This window comes from Haliotis asinina, chromosome 16, assembly GCF_037392515.1.
Source record: "Haliotis asinina isolate JCU_RB_2024 chromosome 16, JCU_Hal_asi_v2, whole genome shotgun sequence".
Lineage (NCBI taxonomy): Eukaryota > Metazoa > Mollusca > Gastropoda > Lepetellida > Haliotidae > Haliotis > Haliotis asinina.
In genome coordinates, this window is record NC_090295.1 from 37396177 (window position 1) to 37402176 (window position 6000).

Genomic DNA, 6000 nt, shown 5'->3' on the forward strand with positions numbered 1-6000 from the left:
TATATAAAGGGACATGGACTTGGTAATGGATGTGTTTATATCATCTCTGAAATGTACAGCAAACTACGTGTATAAGTCGAACACGCTTATCACGAACCGACGGCTATTACGAACTGTATGTATTGTGCCAGGCCTCTTGTACAATTTAGTCGAAATGCGTATATCGAACCACGGTAATAATTAACTAAATACGTGGTCCCTTTGAGTTCGGCATAACCGTTGTTTACCGTGTCACCAATGGGTCAAGACGCCCATTTGTCGTAATTGCTTTTCTGTCCCAGAGAATTATCTTTTACTGTGATAGCAGGGTGTCACGTTCCAGAATATTGTGATGATAGTTATCAATCATTATGATTCATAATTCCTGTTATAGTCTGTTTGTATGATGAGTGTTTTCCCTTTCATTGGGACAGTCGGATATCGTTGTGTCGAAGTACGGATATCTCGAAGTACGGATGACTCGAAGTAAACGTTTGGTTCCACGTAATTGGTTATCCGGTTGTGGTTGTGTCTTACCTCGGAAAACCCGAAGTACATACGTAGGTCCCATCGACTTCGACACAAGGTGTTTGACTGTAAATATTTTTGACAATACACTGTGATACCGTTTCTTGTTACATATATACCAGAATACCAAGGTAATTCCACATGACAGTGTGGCAAGTCGGTTAAAAATTTAACCGTGAAATAAAAGCATTAAAATCAGTTTTCTTTAATGACCCCAAACGTGTGTTTACCACAGATTTGCCATACTGTCATGGTGCACCAGTAGCTTGTTATTCTGGAGACTTTTTATGAGTGTGCGTGAGCGAGTTGGATTGGATTAACGTCAGTTGATATGCTTCTATTGTGTTTAACACCGCAATATGCCAGCTACGTGACTGCGGGCTGTAAATATTTGCGTCTGGACCAGACCATCGAGTGATTGATATCATAAGCATAGATCTACGCAGCTGGGGATACGGTGATATGTGTCACCTAAGTCAGCGAGCCTCACCACATGTCAAGTATGTCAATGGTTCCTCACAAATATTGGTTTGTGAAGACGGATTTTTACTTTGGACAGCATCAGTCTGACGTTACAATGTGTAAGATTAGAAGCAGAGGCCCTGGGTGTTCCCGGATTTCATGAAACCTACAAGGGTTATGTGGTGTCAGAAAGGATCATAGGATCATCCCGTCATGTTATCCTGCCTCATTATGGGGAAGACATGCACATGTATGTGATTGATTTGGTCAGTGGTGAGTGAGCGAGTTAAATTTTACGCCGCACTCAGCAATATTCCAGCTCTATGGCCGTGGTCTGTAAATAATCGAGTCTGGGTCAGACAGTCCAATGATCAACAAAATGAACGTCGATCTGCGCAATTGGGAACCGATGACATGAGTCAACCAAGTCAGCGAGTGTGACCACCCGATCCCGTTAGTCGCCTCTTACGAAAAGCATGGGTTACTGAAGTTCAGTTTTAACCCGGGCCTTCATAGGTCTCTTGGCCATTACAGCTACTAAGGATTAAAAAACCCACGTGATATACTAGCGTTTCCTATTCACGAGGTACTGTCGGATGTCGGATGTCGAAGCAATAATACAAACAGTTCTTATCTTATGAATGCCTGTTGTCTTTAAATGAAGAGACTCGACCTTTAACATCCGCTTCTATCGATTGCTCGATCCATCAGGTGTATCACCAACTAGGTGGTCGTCTGCCACTGACTTAATGATGCCTCTCCCATTCCCGCGCCATAAAGAGGAAGTGACGTCATGAAGTGTAAGGAAGAGGGATGCTGTCAGAAAGGGCGGGAAAGGTTATGATTTGTCCAAGTTGAAAAAAAACGTACCAATATTCGTTACATAGCAAAATGTTGATCATGTAAACAACCGCCAAGAAACGCGCATCGGCGATCTCGGCAGAAAACATGTTTACCGCGAGAATAGGAAAATCTAACGTATTTTTAACGAATTTTATTTGGAATATATGCTTAGTTTACTTTTAGTCACAAGGATGAATTGCCTAAAGCTATATTCAAAAACTCCGATATGATTTATTTTTCCAACGCTGGCACACTGAATGCTTTTTCGTGCCGATCGTTAGCGTTTTGTTTCGTTTTTGTATGCAACTGTTCTCCTTTCTAATAATTTATACATGGTTGTTTGGGGACCCGGCCACGACACACTTTACTTTTCTCAAGCACGCAAGCATATTGTCCTTATGATTATAAACAGTAATGTGGGCGTTCGATGTTCATTCAGAGTGACATGAAGACAATGCTTCCATTAAGCCTCATCTGTAGCTGTAGCCCTTGGGCTTTGTAGTAACGACATCTTGGCCTGATAGTAATTCTGTATTCGTGTATGTTTAAGATTGGACAGTGTGGACTTTTAGGATAAGTGCGTTTAGCTTGAAATCACAACAAAAGCATGTAAACGTAAACATTGTTTCCTTCAGGTGTACTCAACTGTAAATCTATTGAAAATCTGGAAATCTATTGAGCATCTGTTTACAAGATGCAAGATTATTACAATTCAGTGTTGACATATTTATATGCTAAGATGCCCACATTTTTTCTTATATTTTATTTGTTTACTTTTTCTAAAACATTTGCAAGATAGATGCACCAATATGCGCCATGAATTAGACATAAGTCGAGTTGTGCAAAGTTCAAGAGTACTACGAACGTCTTAAACCCATTCTTAACACCTTGGCTACTATCAAAGTTAAGAATTCTTAGGGCTACGAACGTTTCGAGAATAAGGGCCCAGGAATATTTATCAGTAACGGTAACGATTGCCCTGGGAATACAAACACACCTTCTACGAAACTATAGAATAGAATAGAAACGAATAGAACTATATCTAATAAACACGTAATAACACATGTGTTCATCATGTTCATCATGTTCATCATGAACACTGCCACTACTGGTGTTCCAACATGAGAGTTGTTTGTCAGTAATTGTATGGGTGCACATTGTTTCCACCATTTGTTTCTTTTTCATTGTCTGTGTATATCAACATCGTTATGAAAATTTGTTGACTATGTGCTTTTTACATATTGTTACTGTATATAAGTCAGATGGAAAATAAAAGAATTCGAAGAATATCTACGGTGTTCTAAGATTTGTTAAGTTTGGTTGTTTAACTAACTTAAGCAAACCGTAAGAAACCAAATGTGGACCACACAGTCCAGTGATCAACAACATGAGCATCGATATTCGCAGTAGGGATAGCCTGACCACCTGATCATGTAAGTCACCTCTCACGACAAGCATAGTCACCTTTTATGGCAAAGATGGATTGCTGAAGGCCTATTCTATCCCGGGACCTTCACGGGCCGCTGATTACAAAGATGGAAAGACTTCCTTCCGTATCCCCACTTGTGATAAAAGTCCAAGGCCATTCCGAAAATGGACACGCATCTATATGTTCGACAAATACTGAAAACAGGATTCACAGCACGAGATACTCAAACGAGAGAGTGGATGTAATATTATTTAGTTTATTATATTTTACTATAACATTTTCAGTTTAGAATAGAACAGGATGGAACTCTCAATGTTAAGATTTATGACAGGCGTGGATGAGGTGCTGACAGACCAAGATATGACAGCGTTGGCGACAGCCCAATTAGCGAGCATGTGGTGCTGGGGATACAAGTTGCCCGAACGTCCCAACCACTCAAAGTAATAGGTAATTGCTGTGGAACCTATGAAGATGTCAGTGTATCTGCCGGTTTTGACATGCCTTCGTGAGTTTGACGGGACCGCCGTTGGGGCAGGATGCGCTCACTTCCTCGCAAACGTCTGCTGTTACCATTGTTTAATGATCCATAACCCCATGCTTCTGCTACAATCGGATTTAAACAATGAAAAGGATTTTTTTTATTCTGGAAACGGTTTAGTTACTTCAACTTGCATGCCAAGCGTCTGGCACTGTGATGCTTTTGTTGTTGATTTTTATTTTCCTCAGCATTGTCAATGTCGATCAGACAGTTGTTCGTCGAAACGATTCCCTATAGGTCACGTCTAAAGTGGATATTGCATGACACAACCTTCCTGTCGCCGATACTTTAAATTTTCCGTTTCTACCATAACAATTTGAGAGCATCGAGGACTGCATGTTGCCGCCTTGATCAACAACTTTTGAACAAGTATCTTATGAAGTATGTAAGGTATAATCGGATATATTGTAATGAACCTTGTCTAAATGCTAATGTTGCAAAGAAGAACCGAAGAGATCAAAATACCGATAAGAATATTCCACATACCTTTTTTGAGGGCAGACACGAATCAGCACGAAATCTTTTGCTCAGCATCTGTTCCATACTGGCACTTGAAGCAAAGAGTGAGTGAGCTGTACATTGCTGTGTGCAGCCGAAACACATTCTGTGGAGTGAGTGACTTGAGTTTTACGCCGCGCTCAGCAATGTTCCAGCTTTACGTAGGCGGTCTGGAAATAATCGAGTCTGGACCAGAAAATCCAGTGATCAACAGCATGAGCGTCAATCTGTGCAATTGGGAACCGATGACATGTAAAAACCAAGTCAGCGAGCCTGACCACCCGATCCCATTAGTCGCCTCTTACGACAAGCATAGGTTGCTGAAGGCCTATTCTATCCGGACCTTCACATGTCCACTCTGTGGAGAGCAAAGGGGAATGTACCTCTGACCAAAACATCAGTGACGACACCAAGTGGTCGCGAAAAGTATAAGCGTGTTCTGCTCGAACGGTACCATCGACCTCTCACACATTTTTATCCTGTGGATTGTCGAACACCGCATCATGCAGTACTCCTCCAATACTAAGACGAGCTGAAATGATCTAACCCCTGAATTGAGTCAGTCTTCAGCAAGGCCAGGGGCGTTAAGAGACGAGCGGAGGTAGGGTAGCCAAGCCGTTAAAGTGTTCGCAAGTCACGCCGATCACTCGGGTTCCGTTCCTTACATGGGTGAAACCTGTGAATCCTATTTCTGGTGTTTATTGTTTGAATACTGCTAAAAGTGGTGTAAAACCATATTCATAAGAAGCGACTAAGGATCGGATAAGGATTCATAAGGATCGGATGGTCAGGATACGTTCCATCGCATCCCAGTTGTGCATACGGTGCAATCACTGGGTTGTCTAGTCCAATGTCGACAATTGACAGATGACTGTCAACTAGCTGGAGGAGCGCCGTGTATGTTTCTAATAATGTCAACCACTCCTGTCAGACTATCTTGCCACTCGTCGCTTTCCTGAATAAATAGAAAAGCTCGACGAAGCAAGTACAAATTTGAAGGTATGCATACAGACGTTTCGAGAAGGGTCTACAGAATACCATCGGCATTCTTTCCCATACAAAACATTCTTTCCCGCCCTAGCTATCTACCATGACCGTGACTACATTATCGACAGGTATTCTGGATAACTGTTGACACAACCTTGTGCTTTTTCTTCAACCATTAAAGAGAAACATTAATTGTCAAAGACGGATCACCGTACATTGCTCAAATGAAAGGAATGGATGAATTGACAGTCGTTTGTGCGGTCATTACAAATATGAATGTGAATGTTTTCCGCTCCCGTCGTGTCGGATCGTTAGGGCAAAGACGACCCAGTCGTCTCAGACGCTGCAATTTCTGTTGCGTCCTCTGGGTATGTCTGAAACGTAACGGGATAACGTCGGTAGACATCGGTTTTTCACCACTAAAAGAGAACTGCGCTTACCCGGCCTTCTCTTTAACACCAAGCAGACACGCCTTGTTATCTCACCTAGATTTAAATTTAAATTTCACTGGTCAATCACGCTGTAACAAGTTTCCATGACAACTGGGAAATATTTACCCGCTGCCACGGTAACCACCAAACTCTAAACAAGGACACTGTATCGCAAGCAATTGCACGACCTCATAATATGACGCATGCAGTGCCTGGAGTTTGGAAGCTGTTCAATCAGCTGTTTTTTAAGCTCACTTTGTACATATTGATTTTACCAACTTTCCCTTTTTGTTTTGACTAGTTCA